This window comes from Rattus norvegicus, chromosome 5 (genome assembly GCF_021556685.1).
Source record: "Rattus norvegicus strain SHRSP/BbbUtx chromosome 5, alternate assembly SHRSP_T2T, whole genome shotgun sequence".
NCBI classification, from domain to species: Eukaryota; Metazoa; Chordata; class Mammalia; order Rodentia; family Muridae; genus Rattus; species Rattus norvegicus.
The window spans coordinates 35,085,368-35,110,692 of NC_141538.1; the positions used below are offsets into that span (position 1 = coordinate 35,085,368).

At 37.1% G+C, this 25,325-nt stretch overlaps 1 long non-coding RNA gene across 1 annotated transcript in view; it reads left to right on the plus strand.

The window, feature by feature from the left end:
- Window positions 1-25,325, plus strand: part of LOC148005692 (uncharacterized) — a 43,779-nt gene that overhangs the window by 12,792 nt on the left and 5,662 nt on the right. The window contains exons 2-4 of the long non-coding RNA XR_015620160.1: window positions 13,870-14,062; window positions 21,305-21,409; window positions 25,139-25,273. This is a non-coding gene — a long non-coding RNA (uncharacterized LOC148005692). The remainder of the gene's footprint in view (window positions 1-13,869; window positions 14,063-21,304; window positions 21,410-25,138; window positions 25,274-25,325) is intronic.

Sequence of the window (25,325 nt, forward strand, 5' to 3'; positions counted from 1 at the left end):
AGAGCAGACAGATGAGTGCGTTCACACTTGGGTCAAGCTGTGTTCTTGCTTGTTTTATTCTTGTTTGTTTCATGACTTATTAAACATTCAGTTACCAAAATTAATCACCAAATGCATTCCCCTGAGTTTGGGCCACTATCCTTCACCGTGTCAGAATATTCCTCAAGTTATTGTTGCTGTGTCAGAAGTCTAGACTGAGGATTAATCAAGAATGGGAAGTAAAACCTAATGACAACCTTGTTCTTAAGTACAAAGAGCAAATACCTCAAAAGAAGTGTATGGTTATAGTAAGGTCACACACACACACACACACACACACACCCACACACACACACACACACACACACACACGCACGCACATGCACGTGCATGTGTGAATCTATCTATTTGCAGTATTATCATCTGCAGTCCTCATGGTTTACATTAAGGAAATTTCCATAAGAATTCCTCCTGAATATGTTATTTTTATGAAATTATTTTATTTATTTACATTTCAAATGTTGCCCCCACTCCTAAAGTTCTTTACCCCATCCCTCTGCCCCTTTGGCGTCCCCCTCCCCTCCCCTCAACCTTCCTTATTTGTCCCAGCATCTCACTTCTCTGGGGCATCAAGTCTCTGCAGGATTAGACACATCCTTTCCCACTGAGGATAGACAAGGCAGTCCTCTGCTATGTTTGTGCTAGATGGCTACTGCCAATGGCTACTGCCAATGTATGCTCTTTGGCTGGTGGCTCAGTTTCTGGGATGTCTGAGGCAGTCCAGTTTAGTTAACACTCTTAGTTGATGCAGTTTAGTTGATACAGTTTAGTTCTTCCTTTGAGGTTGCAATCAGCTCAGCTCCTTCAGTTCTTTCCCTAACTGTTCCATAAGGGTTCTCTACCTCAGAACAATGGTTGGCTGTAACTGTCTGCATCTATCTCAATCAGCTGGTGAGAGAACCTCTCAGAGAACAGCCATGCTAGGCTTCTGTCTGAAAAACCAACATGGCATCATTGACAGTTTCAGTGTTCAGTGCCTCCTCATGGGATGGATCCCAAGTTGGTCAGGACACTGGGTGGCCTTTTCTTCAGTGTGTGCTCCTTTTCTGTCCCTGCACTTCTTTTAGACAGGAATAATTCTGGGTCAAAAAATTGAAGGGAGGAGGAGTCCTGTCTGTCTACTGGAAGTGGTTTCTTTAGGCTCCATCTCCCTAGTGTTGGGCATTTTGGCTAATCCAAATGGGGATGATAATGGCATCATCCCCATTGAATTCTGGGAGTCTCACACATCTTAGATCTCTGGGACTTTCCAGAGGTTTCCCCCTACCATTCACCCTCTGCAGCTACGTATTTCCATCCATTCTCTTGGCCTTCTGGGCTTTTCTTTTGTCTTACTCCATAGTTGATCCTGCCTCCTTTCTCTCCCTCTGCCCTCTGTTATCCAGGTTCCTCCCTCCCTCTTCCTCCCATGATTATTTTCTTCCCCCTTCTAAGTGGGTTTGAAGCATTCTCACTTGGGCTTTCCTTCTTGTAAAACTTCATACAGTCTGTGAGTTGTGTCATGGGTATTTTCTACTTTTTGGCTAATATTCACTTATCAGTGAGTACATATCATGCATGTCCTTTTGGATCAGGAATACCTTGCTCAGGATGATATTTTCTAGTTCCAGCCATTTGCCCGCAAAACTCATGTTGTTCTCATTTTTAGTACCTGAATAGTATTCCATTGTGTAAATAAACCACATCTTTTGTATCCATTCTTCAGTGGAGGGGCATTTCCAGCTTCTGGATATTATGAATAATGCTGCTGTGAACACAATGGAGCGCTTGTCTTTATGGTATGGAGGAGAATCTTTTGGGTATATGCCCAGGAGTGGTATAGCTGGGTCTTAGGCAGAACTTTTTCCAAATTTCTGAGGAACCAACAGATTGATTTCCTTAGTGGTTGTACCAGTTTGCAGTCCCACCAGGAGTGGAGGAGTGTTCCTCTTTCTCCATATCCTTTTCAGCATCTACTGTTGCCTGAATTTTTGATCTTAGCCACTCTGATTGGTGTAAGGTGGAATCTCAGGGTCATTTTGATTTTCATTTCCCTGATGATTAAGAATATTGAACATTTCTTTATGTACTTTTTGGTCATTCAGGATTCCTTGGTTGAGAATTCTTTGTTTAGTTCTATATCTCATTTTTAAATTGGGGTTTTTGTGGATACCTTCTTGAGTTCCTAGTATATTAAGAATATTAACCCTCCTAGTAAAGATCTTTTCCTAATCTATAGGTTGCCATTTTGTCCTATTGACTTTACCTTACAGAAGCTTTTCAGTTTCATGAGATCCCCCATTTGTCAGTTGTTGATCTTAGAGTCTGAGTCATTGGTATTCTCTTCAGGAAAGTTCCCCCTGTGCCAATATATTTGAGGTTCTTTCCCAATTTTTCTTCTATTAGATTCAGTGTATCTGGTTTTATGTTGAGGTCCTTGATCCACCTGAACTTGAACTTTGGAAAAGGTGATAACTATGGATCTATTTTTGTTCTTGTACACGCAGACTGCCAGTTAGACCAGCACTATTTATTGAAGATGCTTTTCTTTCTTCCACTGTATGTTTTTCACTTCTTTGTCAAAGATCAAGTGTCCATAGGTGTGTGAGTTTATTTCTGGGTCTTCAGTTGTATTCCATTAATCCACCTGTCTGTCTCTGTACCAATACTATGAGTTTTTTTTATTACTATTGCTTTTAGTATAGCTTGAGGTCAGGGATGGTGATTCCCCCAGAAGTTCTTTTATTGTTGAGAATGGTTTTGGCTATCTTGGGTTTTATGTTATTCCCAAAGAATTTGAGAATTGCTCTTTCTATCTCTGTGAAGAATTGGTTTGGGATTTTGATAGTGATTGCATTGAATCTGTAGATTGCTTTTGGTAATGCCTTTGGAAAGATGACTACTTTTGCTATATTAATCTACTGATCCTTGAGTATGGTTATCTTTCCATCTTCTGAGGTCTTCTTTAATTTTTTTCTTTAGAGACTTGAAGTTCTTCTCATATAGACTTTTAACTTGCTTGGTTAGAGTTACACCAAGATACTTTATATTACCCTTGGTTATTGTGAAGGTGTTGTTTCCTAATTTATTTTTCAGCCTGTTTACCACTTGTATTAATAAAAGCTTCTGATTTGTTGGAGTTAGCTTTGTATCCAGCAACTTTGCAGAAGTTGCTTATCAGGTGTAAAAGTTTTCTGGCAAAATTTTTGGGATTGCTCATTTATAACTACCCTGCCACCCTGTCATCCACAAATAGTGATACTTTATCTTCTTTTCCAATTCTGATCCCACCCTTCTTTTGTCTAATTGCTCTGGCTACAAGTTCGAGTACTATATTGAATAGATAGGAAAAGAGAAGGGAATTTTGTTTATTCCCTGATTTTAGTAGGGTTTCTTCAAGTTTCTATTTGATTTTATGTTGGCTGTTGGTTTGCCATATATTGCGTTAATTGTGTTTAGATATGCCCCATGAATTCTTGATCTCTCCAAGACTTTTAACATAAAAGGCTGTTGTATTTTTCTAAGATCTTTTCAGCATCTAATGAAATGATGATGTGATTTTTTTCTTTGAATTTGTTTATATAGTGGATTATATTGATGGATTTTCTTTTTTTTATTAATTTTTATTTTTTAATTGCATTTTAAATTTACATTTTAATTGTTACCCAATTTCCTGATTTTTTCTCCAGAAACCTATTGTCCCACAGACCCCTGTCTATGAGGGTGCTCCCTCCCCCAACCACCCACTCCCTTCCACCTCCTCACCCTGACATTTCCCTACACTGGGGCATGAGCCTTGACGAGACCAAGGGCCTTTTCTCCCATTGATGACCTACAAGGCCATCCTCTGCTACATATGTGGATAGAGTCATAGGTTCATCCCTGTGTTCTCTTAGGATAGTGGTTTAGTCCCTTGGAGCTCTGGTTCTTCTTATGAGGTTGCAAACTCCTTCAGCTACTTCAGTCCTTTCTCTAACTCTTCCACTGGGGACCTGTTCTCAGTTCAATGGTTAGCTGAGAATATCTGCCTCTGTATTTGTAAGGGTCAGACAGAGCCACTCAGGCTTCTGTCAGCAAGCACTCCTGGCATCTGCAATATTGTCTGGGTTTGGTGGCTGTATGTACATGGGCAGATCCCCAGGTAGGGCAGTCTCTGGATGGCCGTTCAGTCTCTGCTCCATACTTTGTTTCCATATTTCCTTCTGAGAGTATTTTGTTCTCATTCGAAGAAGGTCTGAAGCAGCCACATTTTGGTCTTCTGTCTTCTTGAGCTTCATGTAGTTTGTGGATTGTATCTTGGGTATTCAGAGGTTTTGGGATAATATCCACTTATCAGTGAGTGCATACCATGTGTGTTCTTTTGTCATTGGGCAACCTCAGTCAGGATGATATTTTCAAGTTCTATCCATGTGCCTAAGAATTTCATGAATTCATTGTTTTAAATAGCTGAGTAATATTCCATTGTGTAGATGTACCACATTTTCTGTATCCATTCCTCTGTTGAAGGTCATCTGGGTTCTTTCCAGCTTCTGGCTATTATAAATAAGGCTGCTATGAACATAGTGGAACACGTGTCTTTGTTATATGTTGGGGCATCTTTTGGGTATATGCCCAGGGGTGGTATAGCTGAATCTTTAGGTAGTACTATGTCCAATTTTCTGAGAAACCTCCAGACTGGTTTCCAGAGTGGTTGTACCAGTTTGCAATCCCATGAACAATGGAGGGGTTGTCCTCTTTTTCTAATCCTCACCAGCACCTGCTGTGTCACCTGAGGTTTTGAACTTAGCCATTCTGACTGGTGTGAGATGGAATCTCAGAGTTCTTTTGATTTGCATTTCCCTGATGACTAAAGATGTTGAGCATTTCTTTAGGTGTTTCTCAGCCATTCGGCATTCCTCAGCTGCGAATTCTATGTTTTGCTCTGTACTTCATTTTTTAATAGGGTTATTTGGCTCTCTGGTGTCTCACTTCTTGAGTTCTTTGTTTATTTTGCATATTAGCCATCTATCAGATGCAGGATTGGTAAAAATCTTTTCCCTATCTGTTGTTTGCCATTTTGTCCTAATGACAGTGTCCTTCACCTTACAGAAGTTTGCAGGTTTATGAGGTCCTATTTGTCGATAGTTGATGTTAGAGCATAAGCCATTGGTTTTTGTTCAGGAAATCTTCTCCAGTGCCCATGTGTTCGAGACTCTTCCCCACTTTTTCTTCTATTAGTTTGAGTGTATCTGGTTTGATGTGGAGGTCCTTGATCCACTTGGACTTAAGCTTTGTACAGGGCCATAAGAAAGGATTGATTGACATTCTTCTGCATGCTGACCTTCAGTTGAACCAGCACCATTTGCTGAAAATGCTATTTTCCCCCCATTGGATAGTTTTAGTGCTTTTGTCAAAGATCAAGTGACCATATGTGTGTGAGTCCATTTCTAGGTCTTCAATTCTATTCCATTGGTCTATCTGTCTGTCTCTGTACCAACATCATAGCTTTTAATCACTATTGCTCTGCAATACTGCTTCAGGTCAGGGATGGTGATTTCCCCAGAAGTTCTTTTATTGTTGAGTGTAGTTTTCACTATCCTGGGTTTTTTGTTATTCCAAATGAATTTGCAAATTGCTCTTTCTAACTCTATAAAGAATTAAGTTGGAATTTTTATGGGGATTGCATTGAATCTGAATATTGCTTTTAGAAAAATGGCCATTTTTACCATATTAATCCTGCCAATCCATGAACATTGGAGGTCTTTCCATCTTCTAAGAACTTCTTCAATTTCTTTCTTTTTTTTTTGGAGACTTGATGTTCTTGTCATACTGATCTTTCACCTGCTTGGTTAAAGTCACACCTAGGTACTTTATGGTATTTGGGTTATTGTGAAGGGTGTCAATTCCCTAATTTCTTTCTCAGCCTGTTTATCCTTTGAGTAGAGAAAGGCTACTGATTTGTGTGAGTTAATTTTATACCTACCCACCTTGCTGACATTGTTTTTTGGACTTAGTAGTTATATTTTGACTTCTTCCTTTCCAATTTGTATCCCTTTGACCTCCTTTCATTGTTTGATAGCTTTGACTTTGAGTAATATGTTGAATAAGTAGGGAGAAAGTGGGCATCCTTGTCTAGTCCCTGATTTTAGTGGGATTGCTTCAAGTTCCTCTCCATACATTAATTTTAGCTATTTGTTTGCCATATATTGCTTTTACTATGTTTAGGTATGGGCCTTGAATTCGTGATCTTTCCAGGACTTTTATCACGAAGGGGTGTTGAATTTTGTCTAATGCTTTCTCAGCATCTAATGAAATAATCATGTGGTTTTTTTCTTTGAGTTTTTTTATATATGGATAATGTTGATGGATTTATGTATATTGAATCATCCCTCCATCACTGGGATGAGGCCTACTTTATCATGATTGATGATAGTTTGATGTGTTCTTGGATTTGGTTTGCGAGACCTTTATTGAGTATTTTTGTGTTGATATTCTTAAGGGCCAGTGGTCTGAAGTTCTCTTTGTTGGGTCTTTGTGTGGTTTAGGTATAAAAGTAATTGTGACTTCATAGTAGGAATTTGGTAGTGCTTGGTCTGTTTCTATTTTGTGGAACAGTTTAAACAGTATTTTATGAAGGTCTGATAGAATTCTGCACTAAACACATCTTGTCCTGGATTCTCTTTGGTTGGGAGATTTTTAATAACTGTTCCTATTTCTTTAGGAATTATGCAGTTGTTCAGATGGTTTGTCTGATCCTGATTTAACTTTGGTACCAGGTACCTGTCTAGAAAATTGTCCATTTCCTCCAGATTTTCCAGTTTTGTTAAATATAGGCTTTTGTAGTAGGCTCTGATGATTTTTTGAACTTCCTCAGATTCCGTTGTTATGTCTCTCTTTTCACTTCTGATTTTGTTAATTTGGATAATCTCTGTACCCTCTGGTTAGTGTGGCTAAGGGTTTATCTATTGTCATGATTTTCTCAAAGAATCATCTCCTGGTTTTGTTGATTCTTTGTATATTCCTCTTTGTTTCTACTTGGTTCCTTTCAGCCCCAAGTTTGATTATTTGCTACCTTCTACTCCTGTGGGGTATATTTGCTTCTTTTTGCTCTAGAGCTTTTAGGTGTGTGTCACGCTGCTAATGTGTGCTCTCTCCTGCTTCTTTCTGGAGGCACTCAGAGGTATGAGTTTTTCCCTTAGCTCTATTTTCATTGTGTTCCATATGTTTGTGAATGTTGTACCTTCATTTTCATTAAATTCTAAAACATCTTTAATTTCTTTCTTTATTTCTTCCTTGACCAAGTTATTGAGTAGAGTGTTGTTCAACTTCCATGTATATTTGGGCTTTCTGTTGTTTTTGTTGTTATTGAAGACCAGCCTTAGTCTGTGGTGATCTGATAGGATGCATGGGATTATTTCTATCTTCCTGTATCTGTTGAGGCCTGTTTGTGACTAATTATATGGTCAATTTTGGAGATGGTAACATGAGGTACTGAGAAGAAGGTGTATCCTTTTGTTTCAAGGTGAAATGTTCTATAAATATCTGTTAAGTCCATTTGGTTCATAACTTCTCTATGTCTCTGTTTAATTTCTGTTTTCATTATCTGTCTATTGATGAGAGTGGGGTGTTGAAATCTCCTACTATTATTGTGTGAGGTGCAATGTGTGTTTTGAGCTTTAGTAAGGTTTCTTTTATGAATGTAGGTGCCCTTGCATTTAGAGCATATATATTTAGGATTGAGAGTTCACCTTGGTGGAGTTTTCCTATGATGCATATGAAGTGTCCTTCCTTCTCTTTCTTGATAACTTTTGGTTGAAAATTAATTTATTAGAGATTAAAATGGCTACTCCAAGTTTTTTCTTCAGACCACTCACTTGGAAAGTTGTTTTCCCGCCTTTTACTTGAGATAGTGTCTGTCTTTGTCTCTGAGGTGTGTTTCCATTATGAAGCAAAATGCCGGGTCCTTTTCATGTATCCAGTCTGTTAGTTTATGTCTTTTTTATTGGGGAATTTAGTCCAATGATGTTAAGAGATATTAAGGAATAGGGATTGTTGTTTTCTGTTATTTTTGTTTTTAGAGGTGGAATTATGTTTGTGTGTCTTTCTTCTTTTTGTTTCATTTGAAGGAGATTACTTTCTTGTTTTTTCTAGGGCATAGTTTTCCTCCTTGTTTGATGTTTTCCGTCTATTACCTTTTGTAGGGCTGGATTTGTAGAAAGATATTTTGTAAATTTGGTTTTTCATGGAGTTTCTTGGTTTATTTATATATCTTAATTGACAGTTTTGCTGTATATAATAGCCTGTACTGGCATTCATGTTCTCTTAGGGTCTGTATGACATTTACTCAGGATCTTCTGGCTATCATAGTCTCCTGTGCAAAGTCTGGTGTAGTTCTGATAGGTCTGCAGTTATACGCTTTTGACCTTTTTCCCTTACTGCTTTTGAATATTCTTTCTTTGTTTTGTGCATTTGGTGTTTTGACTAATATATCACAGGAGGAATTTCTTTTCTGGTCTAATCTTTTATGAGTTCTGTAGGCTTCTTGTATGTTTATGGGCATCTATTTCTTTAGGTTAGGGAAGTTTTCTTCTATAATTTGGTTGAAGATATTTACTGGCCATTTTAGTTGTGAGTCTTCAGTTTCTTCTATACCTATTATCCTTAGGTTAGATCTCGTTTGTCCTGGAGTTCCAGGATGTTTTGGGTTAGGAGCTTTTTGCATTTTACATTATGTTTGATGGTTGTGTTGGTGTTTTCTATGTTATCTTCTGCCCCTGATATTTTCTCTTCTATCTCTTATATATTCTATCGGTGATGCTTGCATCTATGACTCCTGATTTCTTCCCTAGCTCTTATATCCAGGGTTATCTCCCTTTGTGCTTTCTTTATTGTTTCTCTTTCCATTTTTAAATCCTGTATGATTTTGTTCATTTCCTTCACCTGTTTGTTTGTGTTTTCCTGCTATTCTTTAAGGGATTTTTGTGTTTCCTTTTTAAGGGCTTCTCCTTGTTTACTTGTGTTGTCCTGTATTTCTTTAAGGGAGTCATTTATGTTCTTAAAGTCCTCCATTATTACCATATAATGTGATTTTAAATCTAAATCTGCTTTTCCGGTGTATTTGGATATCCAGTATTTGCTTTGGTGGAAGATCTGGGCTCTGATGATACCTAGTACTCTTGATTTCTGTTACTTAGTTTCCTACACTTTCCTCTTGCCATCAATCAGGTTGTCTCTGGTGTTAGCTTGTCTTGCTGTCTTCGACAGTGGCTTGACCCTCACATCGTCCTCTCTGTCAGCACTCCTATAAACCTGTTTTCTTTCAGCCAGATCTGGGAACTGAGAGCCGCTCCTGGGTTTGTGTGACCCGAAGCCTCCAGTTAGGCTGCTTGGCATAGAAGAGTTGGTTTAACCTCTTCGCTCAGGTGTGTAGGAGCTCCTGGCAAATGGCTTTCAGCTCTCAGTGCTGAAACCAGCAGGATCCTACCCCTGACTGTTCCTAGGTCCCTGTGCCCAGAAGGCACAGATGGCACTAGGTGATTTTCTCTTGGGTCAAGAATGTGGGCAGAAAGTAGTTGTCTCCTCTGAGTTCTCAGAAGTGTCAGCACTTCTGAATGTCCATATCTCTCCCCCATGGGATTTTGGTCCAGGGAGCTGTGGGACTGGCTCACTTCAGTTCCAGGTGCAGGCAGAAACCAGCAGGGTCCTACTGTTGACTGCTCTTATATTTCTGTATCCAGAGGCACTATGCAGTTTCTTCTTGGGCCTGGAATGTGAGCAGAAGTTGGCGGAATTAGCAGTCTCAAGGTCTCAGGGTTATCTTCACTTCTGGGAGTTCAGCTCTCTCCCCCATGGGGTTTGGGTGCTGGGAGGTACTGATTTCATTTTAATCCCATACATTTGGGTATACTGGGCCTTACTTTCACTGAGTTCTAGAAATGTCTTTAATTTCTTTATTTCATCCCTGACCATGTTATCATTTAATAAAGAGTTGTTCAGTTTCTATGGTTATGTGAGATTTCTGGGTTTTTTATTTGTGTGTGTGTGTGTGTGTGTGTGTGTGTGTGTGTGTGTGTGTGTGTGTTATTGATTTCCAGCCTTAGTCTGTGGTGATCTGATAGAATGCATTGGATTTTTCTAATCTTCTTGTATCTGTTGAGCCTTGTTACAAGTCAGATTATATGGTCAACTTTTGAGAAGATTCCAGAAGATGGTGACAATAAGGTATATCCTTTTGTTTTTGTTGAAATGTTGTTTAGTTGAATTTAGTTAGCCAAATGTTGTTTGGTTGAATATGTGTTAAATCCATTTGGTTTATAATATTTGTTAGTTTCAGTGTGTCTCTGTTTAGTGTTTGTTTCAGTGACCTGGCCAATAGTGAGAGTGGGGTATTAAAGCCCCCACTATTATTGTGTGAGATTCAATGTGTGCTTTTTTTATGAATGTACATGCTCTTGCATTTGCGGATAGATATTCAGAATTGAGAGTTCATCTTGGTAGATTTTCATTTTCAAACTCTTATGTACACATGTTTTTTTCTTCTCCCCACTTTTTTTGTGAAAACTAGAAAGCCAGCTATAGTAGGCATGACTTTCCATACATACATGTTTCATTCAATTTTTCTTAGGGATAATATTTAGCTATATTAATGTTAACTTTAAAATAAGTTCATTAATATATGCTGTGCTTATATACATCCACGATTCCAAGAAAGTAGTTCTGTGTCCTTTGTAATACAGGCATAAATTAAATTTCCTATTTTTCCCTATATCTATTTACACTTTATTCTTAAGTGCTATTTGTTTTTAGTCCCCTTTCTTTATCTAATTGACTTTTATTTTGTAGGATTATGATGGTCAGAAAAAGAAAACCCAGAATGTATTGCTAGTCCTATTCCAAAATGAAGAATGAGCTATCGTCTAGAGAATGGTGTCTCAGGCCTATACTAAAAATTGATTCATTGTTAATCTGAAATTCAAATTGAACTGAGAAATTTGTACTTATTTTTGTTTTTGACCCATAAATATATAACATTTATGGTGCATAATGCCTTGATACATAGATATTTAACTATGAATCTGGGGCATTTGGTTTATCTTTCATAGCAGATTGTTTTTGATGAGAAAATTAAAAACACTCTCTTTTAAGTCTTTTGAAATATTTACTTCACTGTTGTTAATCACAGTAAGTCTATAATTTACAACAAATTACTTGAAAACTCTCTCCTAGCTAATTTCAACTTAGTGTTTGTGGGCAAATTAATAATCTCCCCATTTCCCCCTTTCTTAACTTTCCTAGCACCCTAAAACTTTTTTAATTCTATAAGATAAATAAATATTTTCAGATTCTACAGTGAGTGAGATCACAAAACATTTTTATTCTGTGCCTGGCTTATTTTCCATATTGCCACAAATGGTATCATTTTATACTTTGCTATGACTAAACAGCATTCTATTGTGTTTAGGTTCATTTTAAAAATCACTTCATCAGTTTATGGACCCATTGGTTGTATTTACTTCCTAGCTGTTATAAAATGTGCTAGAATAAGTGTTAGAAGGCAGATGCCTTTCTGATTTTTTTATTTAATTACCTTTGAGAATATGTAACTAGTGGTGTGATTACTGAGTCATGTGAGGATTTTCCATAATTGTTGTGCTACTTAAAATTAATACTGTGGGCATGAATATTTCCCATTTTCCAGACGCATATTAACATTTATTTCTCTTGTCAATTTGATTTCAAGATATCTAGCTAATGTGCAGGATTATGTCATCATGGCTTTATCTGCATTTCTCTGATGGCTAATGATACTGCGCATTTTTCTATGTACTTGATAGAGATTTGTATATCTTGTTTTGAGAAATATGTTGAATTTACTTTTGCTCATTAAATAAATGATATACTTTTATTTCTTTAATTTTGTGTTTCTTATATGTTTTGAATTTTAGGCTTTTGTCAGATGTATGGCTTATAAGTTTTTTCTCTCCAAGTTTGAGATAATCCTACTTATTTATTTTTTGCTTTTGCTGTTTGTATTTTTGAGTACTTAACTCAAATATTCTTGACTCAACTACTTTTTTTCTAGTATCTTTATCCCTTGGATCTTACACTTAGGGTGGTAATCCATTTCTATTGATTTTTATATGGTGAGGAATGAGTTTCACTTGATTCTTCTATATATGAACATAATCACATTTCTAGGTATGGTTTATTGAAGAGAAATCTTTCCTTTACTGTGGGTTTTAGTCACCTTTGTGTTAGATTTGTTGTTTATTTATGGAATCATTTCTGTTTTTCTCAATTCTGTTTTTTTTTTAATGTCCGTTGTATGTTGTTACGGTTCCTATAACTTTTATGGTATCATTTGAAGCTAGACAGTAAGATCCCTCTAGTTCTTACTTTTACTGTTTTATCCAGTGTTTGGAGTTGAGTTTAGTATACAACAAGGGAAAACAATCTTTCTTTGTATAGTTCTTCCACATCTACTGTTTTGGTAATTCGAGACCTATAAAATACCTTCCAATTTATAGCCTTTTCTCCCTTTCCTGGGAAAGGCTATTTAGAAAGTCAGAGTGAATTGAATATTGTAAAAGAAATAGAGTCACTGACCTTGCATTGAAAGATAAAGCAGGCAGAGCTTAATGTTAAAAGAAGAATTAAAAAGGATGGCAAATAGACAAATTTTGGATATGTTTACATGAGTACATAGAATGAAATATTTAGTTATTGATTACTTTTTCAATTAAGCTTTAAATTATCATAAGGTAATAGTTTATTGTAACTGTGTATTAAGACTATATGCTTTTGAATGGAGAGTTCAATAGTCTGCAAATCACTGGCACTGAAGTGTGGCCTGCATAGATGCCCAACCTGAATGCATCCATTCAAACTTGATGTAGAAAAAACTCAGCGTGATAAGCAGAGATGGTGTAGATCTGTACAGAAATTCAATTCCAGCATCCCTTCCTTGCTCTGGAAAGGTTGTTAACGGCATGGACCCTCTTCTGGCTCCAATTAAAAGAAACATATATATCCTTTATTTCTTGAAGTATTTGTAAATGAGAAAGATGTAGCCCAACCAGGGGAATTCTAAGGAAGTGAGTGATGGATGGAAGTTCAGAGAGATTCCTTTCAGTGCCTGCCCCCCCCCCCCCGAGAAGCTGCCAGATGGAGGGAGTGACCCTGGAAACTCTACTACCCATCAGGCTTGTTAAGCAGCGTTTTTGGGGACAATAAATTACAGCAATAAATAGCAAAAGGAGGTAGGGAATGGATTCCTGGAGAAAGTTAAAGTAAGGTACTGAGGCTGGAAGCATTCTATGAAGGAGATCCTGGCAGCCTGTTTCCACAGCTTCCACCCTTCTCTATCCCTTATCCTTGGATTCCATTTCACAGGTTCAGTAACATTGTTTACATCATGAATGATGATAGGAGGACCACACAGCAGGGCTTGAGAGCCTGTCCATTATTTTCAGGGCTGGCCCTTTGGCTTCTGACCCCTTCTCCAGTGCTTAGCTTATTCTGTGAGCTCTGACTAATTCTTCTTCTTCTTCTTCTTCTTCTTCTTCTTCTTCTTCTTCTTCTTCTTCTTCTTCTTCTTCTTCTTCTTCTTCTTCTTCTTCTTCTTCTCCTCCTCCTCCTCCTCCTCCTCCTCCTCCTCCTCCTCTTCCTCCTTCTTCTCCTTCTCCTTCTCCTTCTCCTTCTCCTTCTCCTTCTCCTCCTCCTCCTCCTCCTCCTCCTCCTCCTCCTCCTCCTCCTCCTCCTCCTCCTCCTCCTCTTCCTTCTTCTTCTTCTTCTAATCGTTTTTCTCCATCTTTATTAAATTGGGTATTTCTTATTTACATTTCAATTGTTATTCCCTTTCCTGGTTTCCAGGCCTACATGCCCAGGACTCTCCCTATTCGGGAAAGCAACTGCTTCCAGTACAGAAGATCACTCTTTTACAAAGGGCCTGTGGTTCAGTGGATATTGACAGTGTGGCCATCATGTGGAGACCTGGTTCCCCTCCATGTTAATGAATAGAAAACAGACATTCTGAGTCATGTGTGGCCAAGAGTCAAAAGCCAAGGTATATACTTATGCTGCAAGTCTGATATTCTTATATGATTACAGGTTCATTGTTTCCTGTTTTTGCAGTCATTCGAAGAGCCCTTGCAGTGACTTGGTCTGGTGGGAATGGACACTAGGAAAGGCAGGCCTGCTTCTGCCAATTTGCACTATGACTCATTAATTTATAATACTAGTATATTCTTAGTTATACCTGGGCATAACTGTAGTAAATGTCTCCATAGATAGAGTAATATTGAATGGGATTAATTTTAGCAGACCTATAAGCCCAAATGTTATGAAACAGGGTATAATCTGTGAATAGATTTCCTCCCTTTAAGATTCATGGCCAAAAGTCTGACCAACAGTAATGTCCAATGTATTATATGACCAAGAAGAAGGTTATTCTATGAACAAAATTATATATACTTTTCCTATTTAGTTTTGTCTTCTGGTATTGGAGTTTACATTGAATAGTTGAGGAACTTAGATTGGCATTTGTTTTATATACATACACATATACATATACATATACATATACATATACAAATACATATACATATACATATACATATACATATACATATACATATACATATACATATACATATACATATACATATACATATACATATACATACATACATACATATATATTCCATACTCCATTCTAGAAAATAGCTGTGGCATCAGCAGAGTCATATGACTGCTTATAGATAAAAGGAAGAATAATATAGAATTGAAGGATGGACTTAGAAAGGTCACCTACCTAAAAAAATCAATAACTGCTTCATAAGTTTATCAAAGATGCCCTATATTTGAAAAAAAATGCATCTTCCTTTCATGTAAGCCAGTATGAATGTGACAGCTTACTTTCTTCCTGCTTAGTCAATAGTCTGGGTTTGATCTTCCATTGTCCTTGAATGTCCTGGGACATTTTTCCTATTAAACTTCTACCACATTTCTCCATGCTACTGTGCTTTATTGGTGCAAACTCTAATGGATAAGGGAGAGGCCTGCCATTCTACAATAAGTGTCTATTGCATGCCATTTTGTAGTCAAAAATCTAAGCTGTGATTATCTCTACTACCAAGTGAATAGATCATTTGGTGTTCAATTCAGCAGGTAAAATTTCCCCACTTATTCCAAGAATGGAGAAGCTAGTAGAGAATTTGGGGTCTATTAAATCTTTGGAAATGTCGGGAAAAGAAGGACATAAAGTTATCACTGAATTACTGAAAGAAGGGCCTCACCTGGGAATCACTGTAAAATAAGCTTCCCTGGTACGTCCCTACCAACTGCACCCATGGGCAGTACTGATTAAAGAAGCCACTGTCACTCTCAGGTCTGCCTGCTCATATTCTGTCTCTCTAAGTTATTGCCTTAGCACAGTCATTACAGTTATTTTGTAAAAATGAAATGGCTCCCTCTCTCAAAATTTGGTTTGTCAAGACTGATGATGCCCTTGTATATATCACAAAGCTGTAAAATGGTTTACTACTATAATGGGACAATCTTGAGGGATAAGGACAGTTTCCCAAGCAGGGATGGAAATTAGAGAGATCATGGGACATAGCCTGGCTTTTACTGAAGTTAGGAGATATTTTATATATATTTAGATGAGTATTTGAAGGACTACAATTTCTACTGATAGCAAAGGAAGCTTGCCCAGAATTTTAGCTTTCTGATATGTAGGCAACAGGGCAAACGGAAGTAGTGGGATTGGTTAACTATTCACTATCAACTATCAAAACTCTTTATTACGACATTGTCCTGAACATACAGGAAAAGTGCTGATGTGATCTTTAGAGGGAAAGAGTGATGTTAAAGGACAGAATGTTATAAACTAAGTATGATTATAGATTTGTTTATGTCATGATGTAGAGGCCAACAGGGAGCGATGTTCCACTTACTACTATTATACGCATAACCTTCTTTCTTTCTCTTTTAAGTCTCATTCGTTCTTTTATTCATGTAGACAGTTTTGCTTCTTCTCTCATGTCAAATATACAAATGTGATTTTGTGGATCAGTCTTCCAATTCACCTACCTTATCTCGGATCCTTGATATTTTGTTCTCCTGTCAATTTATTGAAATGAAAAGTATTCCAAACTTTAGACATTGGACTCACTTGAATTTTCATTTCTAGTATTGCAGTATATTTTCAGCATTCTCATCTCTTCATTAATTTACACGTTGATATCATATGTTGACTTCATGTCCACTGTTTTTCTTCTCATGGAATTCATTTTAGAGTTGATTGTGTCCATGTGAACAGAACCACAATCATTCTTTTGAATTCTTTGTCTGGGTTGCTATCTACTTTGCTCTCATTGCTGTGGCTTCTATAATATTTGGAGCAGAGGTGTTCATGGTTTTTCATATTCCTTGGGTTTTATTATTGGAATTTATACATTTCAGGTTAGAGCATTGCTTGAATTTTTAAAAAGTCATTTTAATTTTTTACTTATATACTTGTATCATATTTATATAATACACATATAATATATTTACATATATTTATTTATTGTAGGTGTGTGTGTGTGTGTGTGTGTGTGTGCTGTGACATACATGTAAAGACCAAAGGAGAACTTTTATGAGTCAGTACTCTTCTTCTGTCTACCATGTGGATCCTGGGTGTTGAACTTCATTTGTCAGGCTGTGGAAAACACCATTACCCAATGAGCAACATCACCAATTCTCACCCGTTTTCTTTCCATGAAAATGTTCGTCCAGTTCAAAAGGGAGTAGTAATAGATTTTCCGTGTCATTTTCCTCTGATAGGTTGGTGTTCTGGGTACCAGATTCCATCACAGTGCTTCCCTGATGTCAGAATATTGTCTGTAAAATAAATTACTATAAAGGGTATGCCAGTTATGAACATAAAAGTAGCAGTCAAATAAAAGAAAAAAGTTATTATGTAAATACCATTTTAAGAAGAAACACTGATAGTATTGTGTGTACTATTTTACCATTTACTATAGGTATAAATGTAAAGAAAAAAAGGAGTAAAATTAGAAATTAGTATTGTGCTAATAGAGAAAAAGTTTGAAGAGAGAAGAGTTGAAGAAGTGAACCATAGAGACCATGGAGAGAAAAAGATGTTTTGGCTGCAGGTAGAATTAAACAAGTAAAAAAAATACAGTCAGATAACCTAAAAGAGTCCCAGCCACCAAGAGACTGAGAAATAGAGACACCAATAGTAAATGAAAACTATACTCATTCTAAAAACTTACAAAAAAGAATATGAAAAAGCAAAGACTAGAGAAAAAGAAAGAGAGAAAAAGAAACAGAGAGAAGGTAGAAACACAGTAGGATAGAGTTGGTTTGTTAGATTAACACTGAGTAGAAAATGAAGAAGTATGTGAAGGGGAGAGAGTGGGATGAGTATAGTGTCTGATTGTTTCCTCACTTGCTTGCTGGTCCCAGGCTCTTGGCATTTCTTCTAGAGTGACCAGGTACCTGTCACCTTCCCAGGCATTTATTTTTGTAAAGTTGAATCAAATTCTTTAAGTATTGACTTGCAGATGATGATCATGCATCTCAGTGGTCCTTAAGACATGTCCCTTGGTTAATCCTTTGCAAGCCTGATGTTGGTCCCATGTCCATTGGCCAAGTTCCAAACTGGCCCTACTCCTGAGCAGTACTTCATAATGTCCAGTGCCCCTTATACACCTTAATTGTATGTTCCCTTGAAGGCTGTCTTTGACAAGATTTGCACCTCAGTGAGTACTGTGAGGTTCTGTTATCAGAGTGGCCAGGTTTAGGGCATGCTCTCCATTCCCGTGACACTTGTGTTTCTCTTGAGTGAAATCCACAGAAGGTCTCAGTGTCCAGGATTCTCACACAATGGGAGTCTTTTTTAGAATGACCCTCAATACTAATCTTGGGGAACATTTTCTTTGTATCTCTCCTCTCTCTGCCAGTACCCCTGCCTTACACCCTTTGCCTGGCTTCTCATTTCTTTTCTGACCTTTGAATGATTGCTATTACACATCTAAAGTGGATCTTTTGAGGTCCCGTGTCTTTAGTTTTGGCTTCTGCCCTTGGGTCCTGATATCTGCAAGTCTTCCTCTCACCCAAACTGAGCCAGTGTCTCTGGAATGGACCCTGTCTCCTGCTTTGTAAAATTCCCTGTTTTCCTTTGCTATTAAGATTACAGATGTGCAAGTATCATGCACATTTTTGACAGATGTTATGCAGCCTTCCACAATTTGTTCTCTAGAGTTTCTGACTAGCTTCTTTTACACTTATTCCATCATTTAAAATCTAGATAATCCTTTAGTTTTAATGACAGATTGCTTGGCAGTAGAAAATCCAATTTTTGAAATTCTTCGGCTCACTATGAAACGAGAGACTATTTAAAAAATCAGATTGTTTAGGAGTAGGTTGTCTTAGTTATTAATGCCAAGGACTTTCTAAAAATCCCTGGTTATGTAAGAGAGTGCGAGAGGATGCTTATTGATGTAACATGCACAGCATAGATGTTAGAGATGTAAAGTTGTATAAGCTGCGTTTTATCTTTGAAGTCTATCCATGTACGTCTTGGATTTAAGGATTTGAGGAATAATATTCTCCTGCTATTAAAGCCATTAACAGCTGGTCTACTTGTTTGTCACTTTTATAGAACACAGCTACCCAGTGTTTTAAAAAAGATCAATGAAAAACAAGGATAAACTCAGTATTGTTTCCTTAAATAATTGCTAGAAGAGAAAAGCTAGCTAGGCAAGCACGAATTCTAACTTGGTCCTGATATTGTCTAGGAAAGAATGATGACCACTGACATTATTGTCCGCTGTTCTTAATGCAGTGCTGATTGCCATTTGAAATAGAGAAAACAGCGACTTGCTGCTCGCTCAAGTAAAGCAAGTCTGTGAGAGGCTTTATTGTGCATTGCGAGGCGCATCTTTTCAGGTAATGAGGTGTGAGAGTGACTGATAAGCACACACGATGTGGAAGAGAACAAAATAATAAAACAAGCAGGTTCGCCTAGGTAATGATTGCATAAAACAAATACGTGAAATTCTTTACTAAAAATGTCTGATATGGAGACTTGAAAAAATTTGAAGGCACCACCCTGCCAAATATCCAAAAGCCTGGAATTATAAGTTAATTTAATTCTTTAACCATCTTGCTAAAGTTACTGAAAAAAATGAACATGTAAGATAAAATATAAATGCGTGACTTGTATAATTTAGTATGTAACACCTTCCTTTTGTAGGTAGACTTAAGAAAGTCTATACATTTTCTTGTCGAAATCCTTTATCGGAGAGTTTTATGAGGGCAATAGAAAATGAGATAAAGCTACTTTAATGTGATAAAGCTACTCTTAAATAGCTCTCTGATCTACATTATTTTGCTTGATACATTCAGCATATTTTTTTACATCTATTGTGTAGATTGAAAAACTGAAATTTGGCCTGGAAAGATAACTCAATTAATGGAGCATGGGGTTAACATGAGCACAACATTGAGCTTGATTCCTTACCTGGCATAATATGTGTGTGGTTGGTAACACATGCTTGTAAGCTCAGCATTTGAGAATTGGAAATGGGAGAATCAGAAGTCAAGGTAATCCCAGCCACATTGCAAGTCTGAAGCCAGTTCAGATCACATGTCACCCTGTCCTCTATTCTTGTCTTGGCCCATGTTCTTTTTTTTTTTTTCTGAAGAGACAGTATGATAATGACAACTAGTTTGAATGAAAACATTTAATGGTTGTTTGCTTATGTTTCAGAGCTTATCTTATTATTATCAACCTTTTAGGAAGCATGGTGGCACATGGGCAGAAATGGTAGCTGAGTGTTCTACATCTAGGTTCTTAGGCAGCAGAAAGAAAGAAACACTGGGCTTGGAATAGGTTTTATGAAACATCAAAGCTCACTCCCCCAGTGACACATTTCTTGGATGAGACCATATTTCCTAGTCCGCTCCAATAATGCAACTCTATGGTGACCAATTATTCAACTCTATGAGCCTGTGGGGCCATTTTAATTCCAACCATCACAATTCTTTATTTTATCTTTAAGTTTAATTATAGCTACGTTATTTAGTTTTACCTTTTAAATTGTATAAAATATTTTTGATCATATTTTTCCCTTCTCCAACTCCTCCCAGATCCTCTGCCCTTTCACTAGTCACCCAATGTCATGTCTATAAGAAAAAAAACCTCAAACCCTGAATAAAAAGCAACCATAAAATCAGATTTTGCTGCCCATATCTTTGTGGATGTGTGGTCTTCCACTGGATATGGCTGACTCAACAAAGGCTACTTTCTTAGAGAAAACTGACTCTCTCCCTTTCCCAGCAACTATCAGTTGCCAATAGGATTCAGGTAGTGATGGGACTTTATGCTTCTCCTCTCCATGATGGAATTAGATCTGACTTGAGCTTGCATTGATCTGTCAGGACACTGTGAGTTCAAGTGTGCATCTGGCCTCTTTGTCTAGAAAACACTATTTCTGTGTGGTTATCCACTGTCTTTGGCTCTTATAATATTCTTGATTGTAGATCATTCTTCTACAATGATCACTGAGCATTTCACATGTGTATGTGTGATATTACTATTCCATTTAGGGTCAAACATTATAAAGTTTCTTATTATGTGTACATATAATTGTGGGTTGCATTATTAATTGCATGTATGGCAAAATAATCTTCTATGATGAGTGCTGAGAGATATATTAATTAATAGGTAAAAACATTTATTAAGAGTCAATTTAATGCTATGTTCATTTAACAGAATAGTAGCAGTAATAAGTTCTCTGCCCACTAAAATCTGCTTAGCTACTGATGCTGGGTCCTGATAATAGTGTTAGATTTTGAGTTTCATCATCTGGAATTGGTCTTAAGTCCAATCAGAAAGTGATTGGCTACAGCTATCAGAGAGTTGTTCTTGACTTTACCAGAGGGCATATCTCTTCTGGTTGGTTATTATTGTAGTTTGCAGTGTTCTGAGCTAGATTACATTGGTGATTACCTTTTCCATCTGGTAACATGCATGCACCTTCCAGCAGTATGAAAGCTAGTCCAAAGGCAGGTCAGTGGAAGAGCAGAGGACAGATACAGGACATGAAGAAATGTATGAAACTCACAAAGAATCATTAAAAATGTTTCAAAGAGCTCCTTTTACATATGTGTATAAACACATTTTAGGAACCTTCTATAGTAGTGGGTTTTCATATAATTAAAAAAAAGGACTTTATTATTTTATCTCTCTAATATCCCATCCCAATTTAACCATTTAATTTTTCATGTTTTTTAGCCCATTATACCATGTGTTAATATTATTCTCAACTCCCTTGAAAGTATCTACCTATGGACTCATTTCCTGACCTCTGCGGGTGTCTGAAGATTCAAAGATTTGCAAGTAAGAGAAGACATGCAATTTTGTTTTTACAATTTTTCATGTGTTACTGTGGTTCAATTAACACAATCTATTTCTCCTTATTATCTCAATTCTACTCCTGCTGTCTCAGTTAGGATTTCTGTTGCTGTGATAAAAAAATCATGACTAAGAGCAAATTGGAGAGAAACTAGTTTATTTCAGCTGACAGTTTATAATCCATCATGGAGAGAAAACGGGGCAGCCACTTAAGGCAGGAGGCTGGGGGAAAGAACTGAAGCAGAGACCAGAGAAACACTGTTTACTAACTTGCTCCTCATGGCTTATGCAGCCCTGTTTCTTAGACCAACCGTGGGTACTTCCCAGGGTTGACCACAATGAGATGGGTCTTTCCACATCAATAATTGATCAAGAAAATGCCCTTGTAGGCTTGCTTCCAGATCAATTTGATGAAATATTTTTCTCGAGATTTCCTTTTCCCTAATGACCCTAGCTAGTGTCAAGTTGAGAAAAAACATACTGGACACGTGCTGAACCCTCTCTTTTCCTCTCCTATTTTTGGGTTACTTTTGACCCATTGAACATAATCAAGGTTACTTCCTAGGGAACAGACAAAATTACCAGAGGCCACAATGTTGAAGAGAATGATTCTGCTTCCCTTAGCAACCATTAACAGCACATATCTCCTCCAGAAAGTATTGAGCCTCAGGAGGACCTGTCACATCTACGATGGAATGTTATCCACAGTGCTCAGTGTTCATTGCTGTAGTAGGAATGACATACCTGGAGGCCAGTGGTAAAGCCTAGTCTTAAAAGAAAAAAAAAAGACAATTAAAATGGAAGGAGGTAAGTTAACTTTTAGGAGGTTGAGTTTAGCTACCTACAAAATCAAAGGCAATGTTCATATCCCATCCAGCAAACCACTGTCTTAGCTAGATTGCTGGCCAACAAGCCCAAGGGATCCTTCTGTCTTTGCTCTTTAGTGTTTGTGTCCTAGATGAGTGCAGCTGTGCTCAACGTTCACTGGTTCTGGTGTAGGCTAGTCTGTGTTGACTCTCTTTCCTTTAGGGAGCAACTTTTCACCTGGATCTAATGGATTTAGACTGAAGATGAAGAATCATGCTACCTTTTTGGAAATAATATCCCATTTTTGTCACTTTCTTTGTTCTCAAACTCACTTATAGAATTTTTTCTATAGGTTTGTGGAACATTTTAATCTCAGCAGTTTTTGGGGAGGGCTTTTGGACAATAGAATTTGAAGTGCCTTAAACTCACAACTTTATTTGGGCTTTGGATATTTTATTGATAACAATGTATGTGTTAGTTTTACACTTTAATAGACTTTACTTTTCAGTGTTCTAGGTTTCCAGTAAACAAATTATGCTTTTTATTTAATATTTATGTATTAATTCTTGTATTTCACAATGGAAATGAAGGTACTTTCATAAAAACACTTTGAAGGAAAATAACTTATAGATAAATATTAAATATAAGCCTCACTGAGTGATGAGTTATTTCTATTAAGATAAATGGATCTTATGCCAACCAACCAGAGCTTCCAGGGACTAAGCCACTACCCAAAGACTATACATGGACTGACCCTGGGCTCCAACCTCATAGGTAGCAATGAATAGCCTAGTAAGAGCACCAGTGGAAGGGGAAGCCCTTGGTCCTGCTAAGACTGAACCCCTAGTGAACCTGATTGTTGGGGGGAGGGTGGTAATGGGGAGATGTTGGCCTGGAAACCGGGAAAGGGAATAACACTCGAAATGTAAATAAGATATACTCAAGTTAATAAAGAAAAAAGAAAAAAAATGTATCTTGATTGTAAATATACATCTTTAGTTCCTGTCTAGAATATGTGAATATTTTTAAGGATAATATTTTGAAAAGAAGGTTGCAGTTAAGTATTTTACTATAAAAGTCTTAATGTGATTTTGTAAGTAAAATTTTGTTATTTTTTTCTTTTGGAGATTATAACATTATTCATCATTTCCACCTTTCCTCCCTTCACATACTTTCATATACGTTTCCCTTTTCTCTTTCAATTCATGGTCCACTGTTTTCATTGACTGCTGTTATAAGCATGCATATATCTGCATATGCATACATATTCCTAAAGATATAACACAACTTCCTCAGTCTCTATAGTATTACTCATATGCATGTTTTCAGGGTTAACCATTCTGTATTATATAATCAATTGGTGTGTTCTTCCCAAGAGAAGACTGTTTCTCCAGCTTTTAGAATTCCCTAGTTGTCTGTAGTTCTTTGTGTAGGCTTAAAGCTTTATGCTCTTTTCTCTGTCCAGTTTGTCATTCTTAAATAGAAGAGGAGTGCTGTGCATGGAGAATGCTGATGATTTCAGTTTAATTTTCCATCCCACTATTGTTGATTACGTGAATTTGCTGGCCTTCTTCACAGAGTGCTCTGACCCTGCATTTTACTTCCATGATTCCCCTTCACCTTCATATTCAGGTCTCTGCTCAGCTGTTATATCTTCAAAACCACCTTTCCTGACATGTTCCTCTGCCTGTTGGGATCCTGCTCTCTGCCATGCTCTTTTTCACATCACCCAGTTTTCCTTTTTGCCTGATCTTTGATATTATCCCGTATTTGTTTTATTATTTGTGCCCCCTTCCTTATGGTACACTCTTGTGTTACTTATGCCTTATAGCACCTGAAACTCAGTAGGTTAGGTACATTACCAACATGTGTTCAGTGGAAGAATGAGTGAATGATTGAGTAGTCCATTTTCTGAGCTATCATATAGACTATTTATATTTGGCCTGTAAACCTGTGAAAATTCATTTAAAATTACTGTAATACACCAGTAATTAATATTTCCACAGTCTAAGATATACAGGTTGATGCCTTTCTGGAGACATTTAGATTTTTATTAGATGAATATTAATGAGATCACCTTTGCATTTTTCTTGTTAATTTCCATGGGCATTATAATAGTCATGTGTGAACTCAGCTATTTTACAATCTGTTCTTGGTTTCCACTTTTCTTTCTAGATAGTTATACCATATAAACTGCACATGATAAGAGACATTACCTAAAGAAATACGTAACATGAACCAATAAAATCAAGAAATTTAAAGCAGCAAATGCCAGAGTGTTGACATCACACCTGTTTTCAAAATTAGAACACTTTTATGTTCCTCTGAGGGGCAGAAGTTTGGTTAGCTTTATTTCACACTGGGGTCTAAGTAATTGACATTTTCCACTGGCTTTATTTAAGGTCTTATATATGGTAAAAGTCAAAGTGAAAGTGTACATGAGTATTATCTTTCAAAGAGTAAATTATAAATGGACTGTGAGACCCCGTACCTGTAATCCCAGCCTCTGGGACAATGAGGGAAGAAGGATTTTTGAGTTCAAGGCCAGCCTGATCAAACCAGCAGGCAACAATAAAACAAGTTTCCTAGAGTCTGTAAATGTGAAACTCTTATTGCCAAATAATACCTACATGGATCCAAAAGGAATTCCATGACCTCTGTAAGCAGTGCTTGTTTCAAAGTTCCTGAGAGATGGACAGGAGAATGACATGCTTTACTCATGAAGATATATATATACATATATATATTTCTTAATATATACAATATAATATAATATATATTATTTTGTTGTACTTTGCCAAATAGAATAACATCCAAAATCGAGTTGACAAGGTGTTGAAATTTGCTTAATATTTTAGCAATGCATTGCATTATTTCAACTAGGTCCATATCTCAATTCTTCCCCAGCCATTTCTTTGATGGAGGACCTTATGCCGAGTGTGGTGTTGGTGGTAGTCCTGCTGGGATTGCTTCCTCATGGAGTTTTGCAGAATTGTGGGTCAGCCTGACCTGTGCACGTGTTTTATGCAGTCTCTTCTGCAGGTAGTTAAAGGATAAATGTGTAATCTTATTTCTCTCTAAGAAACGACAGACT